Source organism: Myotis nattereri (genome assembly GCF_964212035.1).
Source record: "Myotis nattereri genome assembly, chromosome: 17".
Taxonomy (NCBI): domain Eukaryota; kingdom Metazoa; phylum Chordata; class Mammalia; order Chiroptera; family Vespertilionidae; genus Myotis; species Myotis nattereri.
In genome coordinates this window covers 13,395,515-13,419,884 of record NC_138092.1, presented here as the reverse complement: position 1 = coordinate 13,419,884, position 24,370 = coordinate 13,395,515, and the positions used below count along the sequence as shown (strand labels likewise).

The 24,370-nt window shown below is 42.7% G+C and overlaps 1 protein-coding gene across 25 annotated transcripts in view; it reads left to right on the top strand.

The window, feature by feature from the left end:
- NCALD (neurocalcin delta) overlaps positions 1-24,370 on the top strand; it is a 295,519-nt gene that overhangs the window by 42,612 nt on the left and 228,537 nt on the right. The gene's annotated exons all lie outside the window — the stretch shown is intronic.

The window sequence follows — 24,370 nt, the reverse complement described above, 5'->3', positions numbered from 1 at the left end:
GACTCTGGGCCAGGCTGCCTGGGTTAGCATCCCCACTCTGCCACCTGCTACCTGGGTGACCTTGGGCCAGTGAGCAGCGCGATACTGTTTCCTCGCTTGTGAAATTGGGATGATGACTAACTACTCCGGGGCTGCTATGGAGATTGAATATTAACATGGAGATTATTAATATTATTATAATTATTAATATTATAATCTCCATAATATTAAAATGGAGATTGATTCTTAGAACAGTGCCTGGCACACAGTAGGTGCCATATCAGTGTTTGCTACTATTACCGTGATGATGATGATGATGATGATGGCCCAGAAGTGACTGTGTATATCCTTGGATTGACTGAGCCATCGATTCAATCACCCAGCACAATGAGCAGGTTCACCGAGCAGGCACTGCATGTAACTACTGTGCTTCACCCTGAGCTTTTAGAGATGAATACGATTTAGTCCAGCTGTTCTCAACCTGTGGGTCGCAACCCCTTTGGGGGTCGAACGTCCCTTTCACGGGGGTCACCTAAGACCATCGGAAAACACATATATAATTACATATTGTTTTTGTGATTAATTACTATGCTTTAATGATGTTCAATTTGTAACAATGAAAACACATCCTGCATATCAGATATTTACATGACGATTCATAACAGTAGCAAAATTACAGTTATGAAGTAGCAACGAAAATAATTTTATGGTTGGGGGTCACCACAACATGAGGAACTGTATTAAAGGGTCGCGACATTAGGAAGGTTGAGAACCACTGATTTGGTCCCTGTCCCCAAGGTGCTCTCTGTCTGTGGAATGCTGTTTGTTTTTGATTCGCATCAGTTGTAGAAGTAGGAAAGGTTCAACAAATGTGCCAGGAAAGGGGGTGGGGAGAGCAGTGTTCATACGAAGACTGAAAAAATATAGAGTATTCTTGATACTTGGACTACTTGAACCTGGTTGTGCCATGGAGGTGTAAGGAGTCATTGCTGGTTCTCCCCAAGCCCTCATCATCCCAGTCTCAGCTGTGTGAGGGGTCTGGGATGGGTTAGAGAAGCATAAACCTGTCTTGCTCAGACCCTGACAGCGTGGGGGAGTGACCTTTGTCGGTGCTCTGGCCTCTTGGTGGGGGTTCCCAGAGCTCTGGGACCAGAGGACAGGAGAGGAAGGGTTAACTCCAGGCTGCAGCAGCTGAGTGTACAGCATAAACAGCATTTGGGGATGAGATCACTTCTGTTTTGGGAATCTAAAGGCAAACACAGTTGCATTCATTCGTGTAATCATTGCCTTGTTTGAGATTGTTTATGTTTAGAAATTCATGTTGGAATATCTATCAGTTGGTGTACAGAAACCAACTCTGGCTACTTAGACCAAAAAGAATCCATTGCAAGGCCCTGGAAGCTCCCAGAAATGGAGGAAAAGCGTGAATTCTATGTAACGTGACCCCAGAAAGGAAACTGGACATTTCCGGGATTCTCAATACTAGGGAACTAAGGGATAGTCTTTTCGGGACTAACAGCAGGATGAATTGCAACAGTCATTTTCCATCCTGGCATTCTTCCCCTGGAGATTCACATTCCTGGAAGAATGAGCGGGCTGGGTCATCCTGCCAGAAGGCTCGCTGAGGCCGCAGCAGCTGGGGAGGGTCCCAGTGGCCGCTGGCAGGGCAGACACTGACAGACGCTCACGCCTGACAGTGAAATGCTGTGTTTCTCAGGTCTCTTTCCCCCTCATCTTTCTGGCCTATTTCGTTTCAGATAGTCTATCAGGAGTACTTCGGAGCTTTTAGAGCCTGGCTTGGGATTGTAGTGGATGTGTTAGTAACCATGAATGAGCAATAAGGAGGCAGCAGATGGAGGTGTGGATCCCAGAACATGGGGCTGCACTCACGAGTGGCTTCATGATCCAGATGGTCAGGAGGCCACACCGTGGATTGGCTGGGCTAGCTCAGCGTTTCTCAGTCTGAGGTCTGTGTTTCTCTGGGGGTTCTCGATGACAAGTGCAAAGATCTGAAGCTTCCTTTAAATAATGGTCTTAAAAATATATCCCTTTATGTTCCTATTCTGGATCATCGGAAAATCCATAAATACATAATTCCACAGCACAGTTCTCTCTTCATTCGTTTTGGTGCGTTTGGATTATTTTTTTTTTGAAGCATTGGTACTGAGTAGAAATTAATTAATTGTCATGGTCTAATGAGCAAAGAATAGAAGCAGGCTAGAAATAAAAAATAATGCATTTGCATCAAGTGCAGACTAATGATCCCGGAGATTGCAGAAACAGAAAAACTGTTTTAGAAAGGTGGGGTTCCCATAGCACGTAGCACCCCAGGCATGATGAATGCAAGGGAAATTGGGCCACTGCAGTCAGCACCACAAACTGAAAGGAACCATGCAGTGGCAGCAAAACGACGTAATCCTTTACCTGGCACTAATGATGACTTGTTTTATTGGCTTTGCAGTTTTGTCTGAGTTTAATTTGTACATTTGTTTTTACAGTGGTTATGAGACTACCAGCACCAGATGTCGATAAGTCATTTTGTATATCTATATATTTAAGTGAATTATAATAAAAATAACTCTGGCCAACCCCAGAGGTACTTAAGGAATGTTTTGTTTTGTTTTTGGCTTTAAAAGGAAACTACCTTATACAAGTTTTAGCAATGCTGGTCTCTGGGAGACACTCCCTCCCTCGCCACCGGCTTCCACAGGAGTACATTCCCCCTGTCCCCAGGGACGCTGGAGGTGGCCATGTGACTTGGCTTTTGCCAGTGGGATGTTCACAGATAAAGCAGAGGCTTATAAAGAGCTTGCGGTTTGGCTTGGCCTCTTGTACTCCTCCCTTTCTCTGAGCGACCATGGCTCAGGTGCTGTTGGTCTAAAGAGGATGAGAGACACAGAGAGCTGTCCCGAACCCAGCTGAGCCCAGCCTAGATTGTCTGAACTCTAGCCAACCAACGGATGTGTGAACAAGAAGAAAAAAATCCTTTATGATGCTGAGATTCTGTGGTGGTTGGCCACACAGTATTATTGTGGCAATAGCTGACTGGTAGGGTCTAGCACAGCCGTGGGCCGGCCCGTTTGAAATGAATAAAACTAAAAAAAAAAAAAAAAAAGACCGTACCCTTTTATGTAATGATGTTTACTTTGAATTTATATTAGTTCACACAAACACTCCACCCATGCTTTTGTTCCGGCCCTCCGGTCCAGTTTAAGAACCCATTGTGGCCCTCGAGTCAAAAAGTTTGCCCACCCCTGGTCTAGCACATTGATTAGTTAGCCACACACTGGAGTGTGTAAACATGGACTTTATTGAGCACTTACTATGTGCCAGATATTTTTGTAGGTGTTGGGGTTACAGCAAACAACAAGACAGACCAAGTCTTAGCCCTTAGGGAGTATACATGTTCTAGTGGATGTTGAATCAGTTTTGCTTGACTGTTTATGTATCTGATGAATGCTTTTTTTTCCCCCCTTTTCCAAAAGGGCAAACTAACTTTGCTCTGACCTGTTGGAAAGGGATAGTTGTTGGAAAGATGTGATCTTGTCTACATATGGATTTCATATTGAACAAAATGTTGGGGAATAACTTGACTACTGATGTTGCCATCGTTATCATCAAAACTGCCTTCATTAAGTGACTTCTCTTGACTCATGTCTAGAAATTTCTAGAAAAGACTATAAAAAGAGAGGAAAAAATAAGAATATCATCATGTTGTCTACCAATGTTGCTCTTGCTTGATTTTGCTTTATCCAGAGTTTTGACTAGGTTCCATAACTAAAAATAATCTCCCTGTGTACGTGAAATTTCACCAGTGTAAACGGCTGTGTGCGCTTATATTTATGCATGTCTGAAAATTCCGCCGGCTGTGGAGGCCCGTGGCGGCTGCTCTGGAATGAAAACAGCATCCTGGGAAAGGAATTTGAATGTAATGTTGAATACATTTAAAAATATTATTCAAATGCCTGAAAGGTTCAGTTTTATGAATTTAGGGCCATGGGGAATCAGCGGCAAAAATTCACATTTCTTGTTTCATGGAAAGCAGGGCTGGAAACACAGCTGTAAATATTCAATTCTCTAAGGCCGTTTCAGGTTGAATGCAAAGGAAGTAAGGCCTGCTTGTCCAGATTGGCGCTGGGTCGGTAAGAGCAAGTAGCGGGCAGTTTGAGAAGTAACTTACTGCACTTTGGAATACAGTGAAATTTGGACATTTTTGCTGTGATGCCCAGTTCCCTTTTTCCTAGGTTTCAACTATGTCATTGATCTAGGGTTGGCGAGGTAACCCTGCTGACACAGCCACGGAGGACTTGGCTGTCCATCAGAGGCACGAAAGATCCCTTCGTCCTCCGAGGGGATCCATGGGTAAGGGCAGTCTGTGGTTCTCAGAGAGTCTGGCTTCCCTCTCTGTCCATTCTGCAGATAGTTATGCTTTGGCTAGACTTGACCACCCCCCTCTCCCCCCAATAATTGTGAGGATGATGCCCCTTGTTTTTTTCTCAGAACCTCTGCATTAACTCTCTGAGTTTTCTTTTTGGGGATGTGAGGAGGGAGCGGATTGAAAGTGTGTGGGTGTGATGTGGGGAAGGAGTTTCTGGATCATCTTGCTTTTGAAGGAGCACCGTCAATAAATGGTGGGACATGTGGACTCCAGATGTAAAGAGTACTTCCAGCCCTAGCCGGTTTGGCTCAGTGGATAGAGCATTGGACTGCGGACCCAAAGTTCCCGGGTTTGATGCTGGTCAAGGGCATGTACCTTGGTTGCAGGCTCCTCCCCAGCCCAGGCCCTGGTCGGGGAGCGTGCAGGAGGCAACCAATTGATGTGTTTCTCTCACTTTGATGTTTCTCTCTGTCTTTCCCTCTCTCTTCCACTCTCTCTAAAAATCAATGGGAAATATCGTCAGATGAGGATTAAAAAAAAAGAAAGAAAGAAAAAGAGTATTTCCAGGCCAGGCACAACTGCGAGGGGATTTTTAGGGATATTTTGGGAAAGTTTTATTTCTAAGTAAGGAAGTTAATGGTTTTCTTTCTGATTGAGCCCAAAGTCCTCAGCACACAGGTGCCCAATTGCAGTATGACCTTGTCCGACCAGCTTTCAACGCTGTGGACGTCCCAGCTCCCGGCAGCCCCTGCTTCCCAGGGCCTGGTTGCTGGGACCGGCCTGTTTTAATGATCAGGCTCTGGGTTTCAGTCAGGGGAGGGGTGTCACCATGTCAGTTAGGGAGGATTAAGCGCTGAGGAAGCTGAAGCTGAATTGAGGGTCTGGTTTCTTAAGAAAGACCGCTGTGCGCTTGGGGCGGGGGAGGAAGGAAATCATTGTTTACCTGGGGCCTGGGCCCATGGATGCTGGCCAGTGCGTGGTCCCTGAAGTGAAGCCTCCTTAGACCGCCTGTCCAGAGAAGCCGAGGTGGTCAGAACCAGAGGCCTGGGTGTGTTCTCTGACCAGCATCTTCCATATTGCCGGGAACCAGCTAGAAATGCAACTGCATGGCCCTTCTCCAGACCTACTGAATTAGGTGCTCTGAGAGTATCTGACAAGTTGTTCTAACAAGCCCTTCAGGGGATCTAAGTTGGAGAACTGCAGCCCTAAAGAGAGCTGAAAGGCACCAGGCACCCCAAATCTGTCACCCAGGGCTGCAGTGGGTGGGGGTGGTGGAGTCCAGGGCTCATCATGAAAAGGACAATATTCTCTTCTCACCCAATAGGTAACCAATTTAGTAGGATGGTAACTTTATTTATTTTTTAGTTTCTTTTTTTAAAATATTTTTTTGATTTCAGAGAGGAAGGGAGAGGGACAGAGAGATAGAAACATCAATAATGTGAGAAAATCATTGATCAGCTGCCCCCTGCACGCCCCACACTGGGAATCAAGCCTGCAACCTGGGCATGTGCCCTTGACCTGTTACATCTGCAAAGTCCCTTTGCCATGTGACGTAACATAGTCACATGTTCTGAAGATTAGAGACTCTTCAGGGGCCATTACTCTGCCTACCACGGGGACTGCATGGGTGCCTGAGGGTATGGAGCCTGTTTTAGAAATAATAATAAGGCCCAGCGTAGCCGCGCCATGGCCAAGCGTGAGGGAGAACGTGCTACTGGGAAATGGGGGTGGGTGGATGGCCAAATGGAGCAGAGATGCTTCCAGCAGAGGCCCAGATTTTAACAATTTTAGTGGCTGAGTTAATCAGTTGACTGTTTTAGAAATGCAACTCCTCTGTTTTGCAGGGGATACAATGGATATTGGCCTTGGTGACAGGTGTAGGTGGGTAGAGAATTCTGTTTCTTCTTTTTCCAGTTTTTCTTACTTTATCTTTCTCATCCACTAATTCAGAGATATATTGGGTAAGCTGCTGTGAATCACAGGCGTTTTGGTACAAGAGACTTGCTTTTCAATAAAAACTAGTATTGCACTGCTGTAACAAAGCACTTTATAAGCACAGTGTCCAAGGGGTGCATCAGGACGGACACCGTGTTCCTTTACAGCGAAATAACAGCAAATCTTGCTCACCTTCCTTTCTAACAACATTGTGTGATCCGAGTCCTCCTTTTAGCTGCTTTCCCAGTTAAAGATGGCACATCATAAAAGTAGATCTTGCTGGCTGCTTTAAAGTCCCTACCACTGAAGTCTCTCGGCTGGGAAATCATCTTCCTTTGTTCTAGAATGCATTTTCAAATGGCCATCAGACAATTTATGGACTACTTATCATGAACAACCATGGACTTTAAATTGGCCCTAAACTACACGTCCTTTTCTGATTCAATTTTCGCCAAATGTTTCATGCTGCAAACTACCTGAATGTAAGTGGGTTATCATTATTAAAAAGTCTTTTTCTCTTAGTACTTCACCGCTGGGAAGGGATGAGAGAGAAGATAGACAATGACTGTTAGATGGATTTGAGAAATAAATGTAGAGGCCATGGAATCAAAGGAAGTAATTTTAACGTAAACTGGGAAGAATACTAGATCAGGGTATGGAGTTCAGAGTATGGAGAGACTTATGGAGACATAGGAGGAGAGCATGGGTGTGGGAGGCATCCTGGCTCGAACTCAAATCCTAACTCATGAACACAGGTGGAAATGTCAAATGAAACAGTTAATTTTTAGGAGTGGCTGGAGTTTGACAACTTGAGCAAGACATGTTTTTAATAGGAAAACCATAAAATATAGTCACATATACAGAAATAACTTCTATTAACTATCTAATTGTGTATTCTTGTAAACCTTCTTCAGTATACTCACAGATGTTGAGGTCAGAAGTTGAGGGATTCTATAAATAACTCTCTTCTTTCCTGCTTGAGTTTAGAACTAATTAGGAAAGACACACAAGGAGCCAGACAGATGCAAAAAAAATTTTTTTAAAAAAAAAAGTTTGCACACCCACTGAACCTCACATTTAAAGACGAATTTCTTCAACTCGCTTTTATCAAGCCCCAATCGCGAGGGTAAGTGGGCTTGCCGGTTCCTTCTCCTGTATCAGCCATCAGCATTTCTAGAGTGAGATGTGCCCACCCCCAAGGCAGGAGGGGAGAAGACTGGGGAACACACACTCTCTGTGGACTAGCAGGTCTTCAGAGAAGAGAAGGCAGAGCATGCTGGGCCACCAGCTGTCAATCAGATGATGCGTTGCTTCTCTCAGCCTAGAGTAACCCACACAGCCCCCGGCTGGGCGCATGCCCCCATGAAGCTAGACTTAGCACTTCTTTGCATTCCCTCCACAGAATCCATACAGATTTTATTAAAGATTTCATAATAGAGTTGGGGTGGGATTGGAAGTTACATTATGTACCCTATAGGTTGTTTCCACCCATAAAAACCCCCATCAGATATTTCACTCAAGTCTCTGATTTTAGCTTATCAGTGACTGGTTCTCTTCCCATTTCTTTCACGATCCTGCTCTCCCCTTCCAGATCTTTCTGTCTCTCAATCTTTCCCTTTTCTATGCAAAGTGGGTTTGCTTGGTCCAAGTCCTTTATACTTCTAAGCCCATTCTCTTTGCTCTGTTTAGAAGACAAGGGACCTTTTAGGGGTCAAGACTCATTGAAGATCATTTACATGTAGTAGGAATTTATAAATGAATTTTTTCATATATAGGATTGGAAGATGTTACATTTTTAAGGGGAAAACATAAAACAAAAGCTTCTCAAGCTTACTCTTCTTTTTTCACTTTGCTATGGTTTGGATAAAATTTCTAAAGTAGTCACAAAGTTCTATAAACTCCAGAGTTGCCCAGCACCACAGTTTCTTAAAAAAAAAAAAAAAAAAAAGTATCTCACAGGTCTTGACTTGATGGCAGACACTACATCCTAGAGTGCCTTAAATATTGCCCAAGCTATGCCTCATGTCAAACAGTCCTTATTATTTCTTATTTTAAGTGTAACAAGGAGAGATGGCTGCAATATAATGTTTTGAAAGGAGAACTTTATATACTAGGGCTGGCATGTTGTACCGTGCGAGGCATTGGGGGTCCGACGTGACCCAGCCTTGGTCACTTCTCAGCTGGCTGTTGCCACAGCCTCCTAAGGGTCTGCCCATCTCCCCTCCGGCCTTCTTCCGAGGTGTCCCCTGCATTGCAGCTGGGGTGGCTGCTTCAAACCACAAGTAGGACCTTGTCACCCTTTCAGCTGCACCCTTGCCTCCGCTCCCACTGCTTTTCGGGGCGAGTTAGGCTCCTGAGCATGGTCTGCAGGGGGACAACGCATGGTTGGCTTCTTCTGCTTCTTCCCGCCTCTTCCTCCTCGGGGCTCCTCACCCTGGACTTCAGGGCTCTCTCCCACCGGCCTCCTTTCAGTTTGCCAAACACAGCTTTTTCCTTCCCATTCGAGAACTTGGAATGTGTGGTTTCCTCTGCTGGAGGGTCCCTGCTTCTCACTTTCCCCTGGGTGACTGCTGCAGCAACCACTCCAGCCTCATTCTAAGTGACTACCTCTCGGGAAGTCTTCTTTGCCCTTCCCGACCGAATGAAATGCTTCCCAAAGTCCCTGTGTATGCAGCGCTTTGCCGTTGCAATTTTATATTCATTTGATGGATGCCTGTCTCCCCCACTCGACTGTAAACTGCCCAAGGATGGAGTCTTGTCTATTTATGTTTGTCATTGTAGTTCCAGTGCCCAGTACAGTGGAAGCTCTCGATAAACATCTGTCAAGTGGATGAATGAACGTAGACAGGTTCTTGCCCTCCAGGAATTTAGAGTCTAGTGGGAGGAAAAATGACTCTTACGCAGCAAATTAAAATACGACGTGGTAAGTGCTATCTATCATAGCATCTGGCACGTAGACAAGGTTCTCATCCCAGACTTGGGGGCGGTAAGGAGGAAGTGGAAACAGTATATACTGCAGTGGTTAAAAAGCAGTGGCTCTGGACTCAGGCACAACTATGTTCAAATCCTGGTTTAACCCCTCCTTACTTGGGAAAGTCCCTTAACCTCTTTGTAAATGGATCCAATAATGTACACTGAAGTATGAAGCCTTGTTCTGCTTGGAATGTGTCTCCATTATTTATTACTGTGTAACAAATGACAACAAAAGTTAGAAGCTTAATGCAGTGAACATTTGTCTGAGCGGGTCAGGAATCCCGGGATTGGGTGGTTCTGACTCAGGGTCGCTCATGAGGTGGCAGGTAAGCTGTTGCCTGGGGCTGTAGGATCCCCTTTCAAGTTCACTTCCACACTGTTGGCAGGGGTTCTCAGCTCCTTACCTGATGAGCCTCTCCATTCGGCTGCCCATGATATGGCTTCCTCCAGAATGAAGGACCAAGAGGAGACAGCCCCAGAAGGAGGACGTCCTTTATAATCCAACTAGGGGCTCAGTGCGCAAAATCGTGCGAGACCCAGGACCAAGAGTCCTGCAGCTCGGTGGGACCCAGAGACCCACCCGCGCCTCAGGTCAAGTCCTCCAGAGTCAAGTCCCCGCCCACCCACGTGCACCTGCCGTGCATGCAGACTCCTGCTGATCAGTTGTTACGGCATGATGGCGTGATGACCACAGGCTTTTTCGATAATAGATCTCAGGAGGGACGTAGCATTACTTCTGTCACATCCTATTGGTCACGGAGACAAATGGTGAACAACCCTGAACCAATGTGGGAGAAAATGACGCAAAGTTGTGAATCCTAGGAGATGGGGGACTTTGGGGGCCATCTTGAATGCTGGTTACCTAAGTGGTCAGATCTCAAGGACACCTGAGACTGGTCTTGGATTTGACATGCTGAGGTTGCTCTGAAATGTGCTTGTCAGGTTCAAGCTCACTGGTGAATTTTTTCAAGATGGTGCACTTATACTCTGATAGTGTTGATTTAGAGTTTGTACCTGACTACACTAGATCAGAGGGAATAGTGAGAATTGTCACAAAGGTATACACACTTTTTTTAAAGGAAGTTTTCAGGTAGAAAAACTGGAGAAACCAGATGGGATCTTTATTCCTGTCTGGTGGTATCAAGTGTGGGCGTGTAGCTTCCTGGGACCTTAGTGGTCAGGTGGCATGTTGCTGAGACTGCTGCTCTGCAAACCACATCTTCATGCATGTAAGTGATATGTTCTTTCCCTTACCAGCAGTGACTTGTATCTCCTGCCTGTGGATGATGATAACTCTCTGTGAGTTTCATCTCTGCCAACCCCATGAGAGCCACAGCCACCTCTTAAGCTTGTTGTAAGAAGTCAATGGGGTAATGTAGTCCCCAGAAACATCAGTACTGACAACTAGAGTAAGGAACTGAAGAGCCAGGGGTAGCTAGGACCTGAAAGTAGGAACTAGCCAAGTAGGAGGGAGAATGTTCAGGCAGAAGGAAAAGCATGTGCAAAGGCCCAGTGGCCAGAGGGAGGAGGGAGAGATAGAAGAATCGAGCCTTTTTTATTTATACTTGCTTTTACTTCCCTTGCCTTTCGGGTCAAGTCCACAAAGACCCCTCTGAGACCAAAGTCCGTAAGTTTAGTGCCTATGTTTTCTTTTGTATATCATGTTGTTTCAGGCCTTATATTTAAGTCTTTAATCTACTTTGAGTTATTTTTTTTGAGTATGGTATCTGCAGTCTAGTTTAATTCTTTTACATGTGGCTTTCTTGTTTTGCCATTGTATGTTTTATTCTTTTTCATGTGGCTTTCCATTTTTATCCATTGAATGTTTTTGGGTCCTTTGTAGAAAATTAATTGCCCATATATGTGTGGGTTTATCTCTGGGTTTCCAATTCTGTTCCATTGGTCTGTGTGTCTGTTTTTCTGTCAATACCATACTGTTTTGATTAATGTAGCTTTGTAATATAGTTTGAAGTCAGGGAGTATAAAACCTCAAGCTTTGTTCTTTTTTCTCAGGATTGCTTTGGCTATTCAGGGTTTTTTGTGGTTCCATAAAATTTGAGGGTTTTTTTTTTGTCCTATTTTTGTGAGAAAAATGCCATTGGGATTTTGATATAAATTATATTAAGTATGTATATTGCTTTAGGTAAAATGGCCCTTTTTAACTATGTTAGTTCCAGTCCATGAACTTAGAATATCTTTCAATTTCTTTGTCTTTTTCAAATTTTTTCAACAATGTCTTATAGCTTTCAATGTATAGGTCCTTCATGTCTTTAGTTAAGTTTATTCATAGGAATTTTACTCTTTTTGTTCTGATTATAAATGGAATTGTTTTCTTCATTCCTCTTTCTGATATTTTGTTGTTAGTACATAGGAATGCAACAGGTTTTTTAAAAGTATATTTTTTATTGATTTCAGATAGGAAGGGAGAGGGAAGAGAGAGATAGAAACATCAATGATGTGAGAGAATCACTGATTGGCTGCCTCCTACATGCTCCCTACTGGGGGTTGAGCCCACAACCTTGGCATGTGAAGGGTCAAACCCGGGACCCTTCAGTCCGCAGGCCAGCACTCCATCCACTGAGCCAAAACCAGCTAGGGCTGCAACGGGTTTATATGTTGATTTCGTATCCTGCAATCCTGCAGCTTTACTGAATTTTTAAAATTAGTTCTAGAATAATTAGTATTTTTGTGGAGTCTTTAGGACTTTCTATATATAAAATCATATCATCTGAAAATAATGATAGTTCTACTTCTTCATTCCCAATTTGGATGCCTTTAATTTCTTTTTCTTACCTAGTTGCCCTGGCTAGGACTTCAAGTACTATTAACATACCACTTTTAATAAGCAGTTAAGAATAGAGATAATAGTTTTAAAAATCCAAAATTTAAATATTTAAATGTTATATTTAAAGTGATATATTCATATTTCATATTAGCATTTAAATACTTAATATTTAAAATTTCCCCAAATTTTGAGAGGATGCATTACATTAGATTTTAAAGATTTCAAGATTTTTTTCGTTGTGTTTGAATTTCCGTAGCCCATATGAAATGAGTTTACAACACATATGATGACTTTTAAAACATATGTACCAAAAATTTCCTGGGCATACTGTTCTTTATATTTATAAGTTAGAAGCTTGTCTCCTTATAGGATTCTACAGATCATTATAATAAAAGAGTCTGACTCCTGATTATTTTGTGACTAAATATGACCTAATGCTTGTTTTTGTATGGCCCTTGAGCAGGAAAGTGGTTTTTTGTTGTTGTTTTTTTTTAATGGTTGAAAAATCAAAAGGATAATGTTTTGTAACATGTGAAAATCGTATGACACTTAAAGTTCAGTGTCCATCAGTAAAGTTTGGAACATCAGCAGCCATGCTAATTCCTTTTTCTGTCTTGTCTCTGGCTGCTTTCATTCTGCAGCTGCAGAGCTGAGTAGTTGTGATAGAAACTCATGGCCCTCAAAGCCCGAAATATTAACTGTCTGGCCCGTGGGAAGAGTTTGCCCACACCTGCTCAGCTTCAAATGTGGTAAAACATTTGGTGAGGCTCAGCTTTGTCTATTTTGGAACCAGTTAGCAGGTGAGGGCAGAGGCAGAAGCCTTTAAGTAAAATAAAGTTCCTGGATTATATGTGGATTCAGTCACTTCAAATCTTCCTTATTTTCCAGGGGAACGCAAGTGAGAACACTCACAGGCAGCGAAGCACTGCGGGAGAGAAAAGGAATGCTTTCAAAGTTGCTCTCAAAAGGTTGTCGTGACAGGTGGGCCTGCTACTTAGGCAGTCAGGAAGGAGACTGTGAATAGAAGTCTGTAATCTGTAATTTTTTAGCCCCAAATGCATTAGATAAAAAAGGGCATAACCCAGTGGGAGTGTTTTTCTTTTTCTTTTTTGATATTCTTAGGCTGTAATCTTCTCAACTGCTTCACCAGGATTCATCTGCTGTAATTACTGAGATCCGTGGTACATGTTATCAACAAGTCAGAAGAACTAAGAACCCTTTTCCTTAATAAAATATTATCTTAAGCTGCCAACCATGAAATGCTTAAAAAATAGTTCTTTATATGACTTCATAAAATGCTTCTGAGAGATTCTTCCTGTTTACCTTGCTGCTGATAAAAACCCAAAGAACATTAAATCCGTTTCTTTATAGATAGAAAAGTTCTGGTGGATAGAATTATCTGGCAAGTTGCAGTTTAGAAATGCTTGGTCATTTGAAGACCTAATTATTGAAATTTTTGTTGAAATTTCTTTTTTTTTTCTTTCTTTATATAACTCCACATTGTTTGGAATGAAAACCCTAGAGAAATAATACCTCCCAGAAGTCTCATGTTTAAAAAATATTGAAATAATGGAACATAGTGCTAACCTGATATGCTGGTTTTGATTCCTCATGCACACGTGGTTTCTGGTATTTGTGTTTTGGTTGTGGGCTGAGACTGTTCAAGACTTCACTGAGGTGGTTCCATAATTCCTTCCATTTGTCCTTTCCTTATTGCCCCTGGGACTACAGTGCTGTTGAATAAAAGCGTTAGCCCAGATGTCAACATAGAGCTGAGCCGCATTCAAAAAGCAGCAGCAGTTGAGTTAAAGGACGCAGTTGACAAAACGAAGAGAACTATAGAATAGGGAAGGAGACTTTGTGGTTTTAAAACAATGAAAAACAACAACAAAAAGCAAAACAAAACACAAACTAGCACATGTTCTTAGAACTCAACAATGAAAAAACAATTAAAAAATGGGCAAAAGGCCTACTAGACACTTCACCAACGATGACATACAGATGGTAAATGCGTATATGAAAGTATGCTCCTATGTCATTAGGGGTTGTAAGTTAAAACAACCAGGTGCCATTACACTACTAAAATCCCAAACACGGACAACACCAAATGCAGGCAAGAATGTGGGGCAACAGGAACTCTATTCATTGCTGGTGGGAATGCAAATTGGCACAGCCACTTGGGATGACAGTTTGGCAGTTCCTTACAACACTAAATATACTCTTTTTTTAAATATATATTTTATGGATTTTTTACAGAGAGGAAGGGAGAGGGATAGAGAGTTAGAAAAATCGATGAGAGAGAAACATCGATCAGCTGCCTCCTGCACACCCCCTACTGGGGATGTGCCCGCAACCAAGGTACATGCCCTTGACCGGAATCAAACCTGGGACCTTTCAGTCCACAGGCCAATGCTCTATCCACTGAGCCAAACGGGTTAGGGCTAAATATACTCTTATCATACAACCCAGCAATCACATTCCTTGATATTTACCCAAATGAACTGAAAACATGTGTTCACCCCAAAATTTGCAGGTAAATATTTATAGCAGCTTTATTTATAATTGCCCAAACTTGGAAGCAACCAAGATGCCCTTCAATATGTGAATGGATTAACCGTGTACATCTGTACAATGGGATGGTCTTCTGTAATATAAAAAAAATGAGCTATTAAACCACAAAAAGACACAGAGAAGCCTTAAATGCATATTGCTAAATGAAAAGAAGGCAACATTATGTGTGATTCCAACTACTTGGCATCCTGGAGAGGGCAAACTATAGAGACAGTAAAAATATCAGTGGTTGCCAGGGGTGAGGGGAGGGGAGGGATGACTAGGCAGAGCGCAGAGGATTTTCAGGAAGTGAAACTCTTCCGTATGGTACTGTAATGATAGACACATGCCATTATACATTTGTCCAAACCCATAGAAGGTACAACACAAAGGGACAACCCTAATGTAGACGATGAGCGTCTCCATCTTCTCAAATGCCTCTTCTCTGTCTCTTCTAACGTCTTATCAGACTTAACTGATCAGACTTAAATTCTTAAAAAAAGAATTGCTTTTAAATAACTCATGTAGCAATTTTCCATATGTTGTTTAAAATGCTCTGCATAAAAGGAAAGCTGGCCGCAAGTAAGTGAAAGTATGTTGAAATCCCAAGTGTTGGTGCTCAGAGCCGCTGGTAACATTTTAATTCCAGTCATGTTCGAATGAATCTTTGAATAAGTGCGTGGATTATTTTTCTTCCCAGTAGAGAGTCGCCACCAGATGTTTTCTCTCTGGCCTGGCCTTTACTTTAGGTAGGAACAGGCCAAGAAAATGAATAGTTTTGAAATGTTCTCCTCCCAGCCCTTCCTTCTAATTCCAGCCTGACTTAGTACAACACATGTAGCTTTTTCTTTTTCTACCTGCCCCCCCCCATTTTTTTTGTCTATAATGGAGATGGAGAACAGCTGCTTGCTAACCTCCCCCCCCCCCATCTCCCCCCGACTTGCCACCCTAATGATGAGACCCTTTCAGCTGTGGTTCTCTTGATGCAGGTGATGTACTCTCTCCTCTGGCTCTTCTTGTGCTCCTTCTTCATCCTCAAGACTCTGGTAGTCACCTCTAGCTTTCAGTTGCTGAGGTCTCATAAAGCACCTAAAAGACCCTGAAAGTCAGGACCTGACATGACCTCACACCAGCTCTCTGTGAGTGGCTCTTGCTTGTCATGGGAAACATGCATCTGTCCTTCGTGTTGGATGAGCGCAGGCCCATCCAGAGTCCCCCACGGCCTCCTCTCCTTTAGCGCCTGTCCTCAGTGCAAGTCCACCTCCCGGCCCGCCCCGTGGGATTGCAGCCCACAGTGACTTCCCTCATGCAGGAGTCACATGCTAAGCTCTCCGGCGTCCCTCCTCACAAATTCTTTTTCGGTTGCTTTACTCTCATCTCTGACTTTGATATTCTTGTTGTAGGGGTGCAATCTGAGTCCCCTGCCTGGTTTTGGACGCTAACTTTGAAAATCTACTTTGGGGTCTATTACTGCTAAACTGAGAGGAAACTTCCATTTCGACTTCCCATTATATGTGCAATAAGTAGACCAAACTCTTTTAGGCCTGGACCACGCTTTGCTAGAGCAAACTGTGCTCTCAAGCGATCGTAGCAGGGAATTTCTCCCAGGGAAAAGCCCACCTTACAGACCTTCCACTCAATAGGAAATGCCCTGATTGCTGAGCTTGCTGCTGAATGCTTTGAAACCCACCCATAGAAGGTGATTGGATTTTTTTATTAGAAAGAGGAAACAGTTCTCTTTGATCAAAATATCAAGGGCAATTGGGTGCCAGCAGCTGAGGCATTTCCTCTTGATTGCAGCCTTTGTGTGTGGCTGGTGCGCTACTTCAGCCTTCCTTGGGACTTGCAGGCCAAGCCACCTGGAGAATTCTGAGCTCACAAATCAGTGAGGCTGACAATTTGGAGCAAATTTTCTTTTGAAAGAACCCACTTGTGCCTTGTTCGCATCTCTAATCAGAATTCTGTTAGAACCAGGGTTCTATTTACAAGGCTACCAAAGGAAGCCCTCGCACTCCTGCGCACCCTGGACCTGTGGTCCTTTCGGAGTTATGCAGAAAGTTGATTCAGTCTTGCCTGTGTTCCTCCCACTCGATTCAAGACAACAGCTACAGGGTGGGTCCAATTCTTTCCCCACTGCAGGTTTCCTTTCTTCAGGATAATGCCCACACTCAGTTTCCAGAGCCTGTTAAAACCTTAGATGGTGATGCTTGCAACATGTTGTAGCAGGAAGTGAACAAAGCTAACTTTACTTTCTTAGTGTGTTCAGATACTAGCAATGGTAAATGTTTGCTTTCTTCCAGGCCAAGGGGGCGGGGGGTGTCCTTCTGATTTCCCATCTCTCTATACTTGGCAAGGATGGAGTGACTCTCTCATCATCATTAGCCATGTCATGTAATCTAATCAAGGAAGTGACATCCCATCATATTCACAGGTTCCACCCACAGTCAAGGGGAAGGTGATTGGGAAAATGAGACATTTTTGGGGGGCTAGCAATCTGACTCTGTGCCATTAACCTAATGCACATTCTTGTTAGCCTATAGTCTAGCCACTGCCCCTTTAATTGTCTGGTCCTGCAATACCTGTTTACTCCCATTTTAGAGAGCCCATAAACCAGTGGTTCTCAACCTTCCTAATGCCGCGACCCTTTAATACAGTTCCTCATGTTGTGGTGACCCCCAATTTCATTGTTACAAATTGAACATAATTAAAGCATAGTGATTAATCACAAAAACAATATGTAATTATATATGTGTTTTCCAATGGTCTTAGGCGACCCCTGTGAAAGGGTCGTTCGACCCCCAGGTTGAGAACCGCTGCCATAAACCATCCCCAGACGAAGTTATCAGCGCTGGCGCCAGGCCAGGCCTTAAGATATGGTCTCACTGCCTCCATTCGGAGCACATGGGGCTTTTTGCAAAGCCTGCGAAAGGTCCGGAGGTAATCCATATTTGGGGGACAAAGAAACCAAAGGGGTATAAAGGGAAAGCTTTCTCCATATTGGTTTACTCAGGATTTGAAAGAAACAGTCTCCCCTGAGTCCTGTACCGGTACATGTGAAATGTCTGAAATAAATGGTGGGTTTTTTTTTTCTCCTGTGCCTCCGGTACTCCTGTATTTTTCGGTTGCCTAGCAAATTCTGTGACAAAGGGACTACACAGGGTTGGTACACCTGAGGGTGGAAATCGTGGGGGGGGGGGGGGGTCATCTTAGATTTTCCTCCCTACAGTCATTGTGGTTTTGGAGCCCATGGGAGTCTCAGCAACCCTGCTAAAGTGAATTGTGAGAAATTGTGAAATGGGTCACTAATGAATAGATACACCACCAATACATAGTTATGTGCTATTCTGGTTAATGCGGCAGAACAGGAAGCCCTTCTACTGAGTGCTCCTCGGGGGCTTTGCTGCAGGAAGAGTAATCCAGGCCGTCAGTGGCAGGTGGGGAAATTGCCCAGGCAGTTTACGGAGCTGATCCTGATGAGGTTGATGCAGCCTCCTTTGCAGGCTCGCCCTGATCACAGACTCTGCCAGCTCCATGCGGGCACTGGGTGGGAAACATTTCTTTCCCAGAGCAGAGACTGTTCTTTGAGAGAATGTAATCATTGCCTCTGTCCCGCTGACCCCCGGGCAATTGCTTTCTTTCCGCTGGTGTAGGCAGTCGGTGTAGGTAGGTGCTCCTTTAAATTCTGTCTAAATTCTGTCACATTTCGCTTGCCCTTTTCCTGGGGGCAAGTTAAATGTCAAGATCGATTCAGTCAGGGAATTAGGAATTACCGTGGGGGAGCTCCAGGGCAGGAGGACAAAGGTGTCACGGGACATAAGGCCCTGCAATAGGCAGCACTACCCTCACCAGGCTGGGCATTTTGTGAAGTTAAATATCTGTGCTCTGCCTAGTCATCCCTCTCCTCCCCTAACCCCCGACCGCACTCAGATGACTTGGGGATGGAGGCAGGGAATAAAGAGACTTTATTTGGACACAGGCTGAGTTCTTTGAAACGTCAGGTGTTGAAATGATTTTAAAAATCTTTTATTGATGTAAGTTGTTTTAATTTGCAAAGTGCTATCAGTTAGGCCAGGAGCCTTTGCTCTTTTGTTTTCATGAAGATTTAAAAACAACAGCGGCAGGTCACGGCCCACAAGGAGGTAAATGGCTGTGAAGCCCTCAGTTGGTCCCTATAGTTATGTTAAAAATTGGGTTCTCTCAGGTTCTAGAACAGCCATGGGCAAACTACGGCCAGTTCGGCTGTTCTGTCCTCCGCTCCTTCACCAGCAGCAGTGTTAACATGTATTAGTTCACACAAACACTCCATCCATGCTTTTGTTCCGGCCTCCGGTCCAGTTTAAGAACCCACTGTGGCCCTCGAGTCAAAAAGTTTGCCCGCCCCTGTTCTAGAATCTAGGCTCAGGGGTGTGGCCTGTCAGGAATATGATGGTGCTGAGAGCATTCGTGTATACGTATGCTTAAATGAGACCTGTAGTACATGTCAGTTGCAAAATAAAATTGGAAAAACAGAAAAAAAAAGTAAAGAAAAAATTCCTTGAGCAAATTCCTTAACTTCTATGTCTTAGTTTTCTCTATAAAAAATGGGTACAATAGGGAGACATCTGTGATAGTATCAACAATAAAAAATATATTAAAAAATAGCAAGATGTAAAAAATGGGTACAATAAATTGCATTTACTTCATAGGAAGATAGTAAAGATTAAGTGAGTTACTATATTTATAAGATGCTTAGAATATACTAGTAATTTTTTTTTCAATTTTTTGTTATTACAGATTATGAAACCCTTTTACACACTTTTTTCGTGTGCCTATTTTTTTCATCATTTTTTTAGGCTACATTCCAGGAAATAATGATTCTGAACCAAATATATAAATATCTTTAAGATTTCTATTATTCATTGACAAGCTAATCTTTTGGAAGGTTGTGCCAATGTCCACCTCCACCTGCAGCGCCGACAGCATCTGTTTCCTCGCATCCTCCGTTGCTGAGACAGACGCGCTAGGCTGTTTCCATTTGATTCCTTTGATTACACGGCAGACGGTTATTTTGTCATATGTTTGTGTGCAAATGACATTTATTATTTATAAATTGTTGCTTCCAGGCCTTTGCTTACGTTTACATTTCTCTCCTTAAGTGACAGGAAGTGCTGCTTTTATATCAAAGACACATTGCCCTGGCCGGTGTGGCTCAGTTGGTTGAGCATTGCCCCAAGCACTGAGAGGTTTCCATTTCGATTCCTGGTCAGGGCACTTGCCCATGTTTTGGGCTAGATCGCTGGTAGGGGACATGCAGGTGGCAGCCCATTATGTTACTCTCTCATCAATGTATCTCCTCTCTCTCCCTCTCCCTTCCTCTCTCTAAAAAAAAAAAAATCAATAGAAACATCATTAAAAGCAAAGCAAAACAAAAAATACATTGAGTGCATTTAATAATGATGAAGAAGAAGATGAAGAGGACAGTTGCCCAAGGCACATCTCACATACCACAGAGACAGCAGCCCTGTAGAGTTGAGTTCTCATGCGTGGCTGGTCTAACCTCCGATCTTCCATCAGAGAGGTTTTGTCATAGCTTCTGTGTCCTACAAATTCTTTATTATTTTTTTGGTTATGTTTCTATAGCAACAGTATAAATAGCTTCATGCAGTTATTTGGGGAAGGGGTTGCCATGAAAGCTGCTAGGAACACTGCTAGAAATGCTGCAAGAGCAAGCCTATATCCTGCCTCTGTATCTTCAGGAATCATTGCAAATTGATAAGCTTTTGTGAATGAAATTTCATTAGTGACAATCTTTGCATCATGGTAAATATTGTGACTACCTGGGAGAGAATCTTTTGGTTTATTAAAGAGCTAAGTAGTTACCTAATGAGAAACTGTCAGTCATCTTGTGAACATGTGGTAGAATATTTATTTTTAAAGGCCTGGATGTGCAACAGTCTCAGGAGCAAGTGCTGGTACACTGTTTTAATTAGTTCCTGGGTTCTGCTGGCTTCCCCTTGGGTATAGAGACCTCTGGCTACTTGCTATATTGTTGCTGAATATTGAATATCAAAAAGCAGATCTTCTCTACCCAGTGGTGTGGTTCAGTGGTTGAGCATTGACCTATGAACCAGGTCAGGGTTCAATTCCTGGTCAGGGCACATGCCCAGGTTTTGGGCTCGATCCCCAGTAGGGGGTGTGCAGGAGGCAGCCAATCAGTGATTCTCTCTGGTCATTGATGCTTCTGTCTCTCCCTCTCCCTTCCTCTCTGAAATCAATAAAAAAATAGTTTTTAAAAAGCAGATCTTCTCATGGCACAAAACATGTGAACTTTGGAAGCTGAAGGGAATGTGTTCTGTTCTGGAAATAGACCAAAATCAATGGGTAGAAGTTCAACATTTTAGATAAAGGTAAGGAAGAAGTTCTTTTTCTTTCTTCACAAGAAGTGTTCCACCAAATCACATGGCTCAGTTTGTTGACGTAGTCATTGTGATTCTTCCAGCAGAGATCAGGTGATCAAAAACTGAACATAAAATTAAAAGGTGGCACTCCAGCACAGGTAAGACCTGTACTAGATTACTTCTAAGATATTCTTTTCAACTCTGAGATTTTACAGTTATGTAAATTTTAAAAAAATCATGTGCTTACTTATCTAAAGTAGTCAAATTCATAGAAACAGAAAGTTGGATGATAGTTACCAGGGCCTGGGAGGAAGAGAAAAAAGGAATTGTTGTTGTTTAGTGGTTATTGAATTTTGGATTTGTAAGGTGAAAAAGTTCTGTAGATCCGTTTAACAACAATGTGAATCTGTTTAGCACTACCATACTGTATACTTTACAAATGGTTAAGATGGTAAATGTCCTTTGGCATTTTTTACCGAAAACAAAACAAAAACAACCATGTGTACAATGAGTTTTGCCCTAGGCCAGGCACATTAGTATAAGACAGTCCCTGCTTTTGGTTGGTTCACAGTCCACTTCTGCTATTAGAACCAAGGTGCCTGAGCATGAGCCCACGGCCCACCTCAGCCAGCCATGTCGTCACTGCCACTGCCACTGCCACTGCCACTACAGGCACTGCCAGAATCCTAAAGAATGAAAATGATCTCCATTCTTCTTGTCTTTCCATCTCCTGTTAGTGTCACAATGGATAGAACCCAATAGGAAGCCAACTGGTGAGTTAGCCTGATAAATGTGCTGTGCCATCAGAGGCAGCTACATAGAAGAGTGAATATGCAATTGAATGAGAGCAGGCATCCATACACAGCTTTCTGCCCACAAATAAACTTGATAAAACAACAGAAGCATTTGAATGCAGCTAACCCCTTCACAAAGGACGGCATTCTCACCATTTTCCTGATGAGGGAGATACAAAGCTCCATCAGTCTAAGGGGTTAACACCCAAAATGTATAAAGAACTTATAAAACTCAACACCAAAGAAACAAAAATTAAAAAATTGTCAAAGGACCTGAATAGACACTTCTCCAAAGAGGAGTGGTTGATAGACATATGAAAAGATGCTCAAAGTCATTAATCATCAGAGAAATGAAAATTAAAATCACAATGAGATGTCACCTCACAGTGGTCAGAATGGCTACCATCAGTAAATCAACAAACAGCAAGTACTGGTGAGGATGTGGAGAAAAGGGAAGCTTAGTACACTGTTGGTGGGAGTGCAGACTGGTGTAGCCACTGTGGAAAGCAATATAGAGTTACCTCAAAAAATTAAAAATGGAACTGGCTTATGACCCAGTGATTCCACTTCTGGGGATATATCTGAAGAAACCCAAAACATTTCAAAAGAATATGTGCACCCCTCTATGGCAGGGTTATTTTCAATATTCATCTAGTGCCCATCAGTAGGTGAACGGATAAAAAAAGCTGTGGTACATTTACACAATGGAATACTACTTGGCAATAAAAAAGAAGGAAATATTATATTTTGTGACAATATGATTGGACCTAGAGAGTATTATGCTAAGTGAAATAAGCCAGACAGAGAAAGACAAGTACCATATGATTTCACTTATATGTGGAATCTAATGAACAAAATAAACTAACAAACAAAATAGAAACAGACTCATAGACACAGAGAACAAGCTGTCTGAGGGGCGGGAGTGGGGTGCTGGGTGAGAAGGGTAAGGGATTATGCAGGGAAACCCCACAAAACTCATAGCCACAGGAAAAAAATGACAACAAAGTTCTATCAGTCAATGCATCCATATTTGGATGATATAAGTTTCTTTTATAGGTTAGTCATAATCTTTTTTCTTTTATGACCCAAATAACTAAATTGTAAAGTTAGTTATCATTTGAAATATAGGGGAAAGAAAAAGAGAGAAAATAATTTCTATATATATATATGTGCATAAAAAAACACAAAGTTGCTAGTCTTCATTTATCTAACTGATCACAGGGCCATAATCTCTCTCTTCCCAGCCCCTCCCCCCAGCTACTTAGCTATAGCTATAGATGTAAGTATAGATATAGTACCTACATATATAGATCTTTATCTGAAGTTTTAAATTTTGCTTCTTCCCTTATCCACTTCCATGTTTCTTTTTCCTTTAACTAGCCCTATGGTTTGTAAGGATTCTTTCTTAAGACTGACACAAATCTTCATTCTTGAAGCATCTGTTCTTAGTCACACCTCCTTTATTGGTCTGGTAAAGTCTTCGGTTACCTTCGAATTTTAGTCCAGTGGAACCATTCTTGTGCCCACAATGAAAATGTTTTCTCTTGGGAACTAATAACTCTAAACCAGCAGAACTCCAAATCTCAGGGACATGAAGCAAGATTTTTGTGATTAGGTTGTTAGGCATAATAATAAGAGCAGACCCTCCAAATTTAACCACTGGTTCCCAGTCCTGTGTAGCCTCGTTATGGAAGAAATAGCCCCCCAAAGGATTGTTGGTTCAAAGCATATATTGCATCTTGTACTATTGTGCCAGAAACTTTCAAGGTATTATAGCTCAATTGGTGACTCTCTTCAGTAGGTGATTGCGCCATTCTGTCACTTCAGGGGCTTCTGGATGATGGAGTATGTGGCAAGACCAGAGAATTTCATGGTCATAAGACAGTCGCTACACTTCTATTGCTGAGAAATTATTGCCTTGGTCAGAAGAAATGTTGTTATTGATACTCTGATGATAAGTAAGGCATTGCCTAAGTATGTGGATGGTGGTGCTTGCAAATCCACATCCAGAATGTATTCCAGTGAGGACACATTGCCCCCTCCATGATGAAGGGAACCAATGTAATCAACCCCCATCAGGTAGCCAGCTGGCCCACTGGGGCTCATTGTTGGCTCCTGCTTATGGGAGGTTGAGCTCTAAGTAGTGCAGCCAGACTTGCCTGGGTGAGTCTATCTCTGGAGGTAAAGTTAATAGAAGATTTTATCAGGCCAATACAAGAGGATATTCACTCATACATAGAACTTCATTGATTTTGCTGATCACATACAAATGATACATTTTACTGCATTCCTCTGTCTCCTGTAGTTCCTACAATATGGCAGCTGGATTCAGAGGTGCCACCAGACTCAGTCCTTTGGCAACACTATAGGAGTGCCTTCCATCAGGAAGCACATATTTGAAATGTTAACCATTGGTGCTCAGTGCTTAGATTCATTTATTTATTGGAGTCATTAAAATGGTAATATTTTAGTTGAGACTATTTTTTTTTTCATTTATTAGGTGGAATATTTTTATAAAAAAATTGCTTCCCCTCATTTACTTTTTGGTCACCCAGTGGTACGGTTCATATAGGAGATAATGATTCCTCTCCTTTATTTA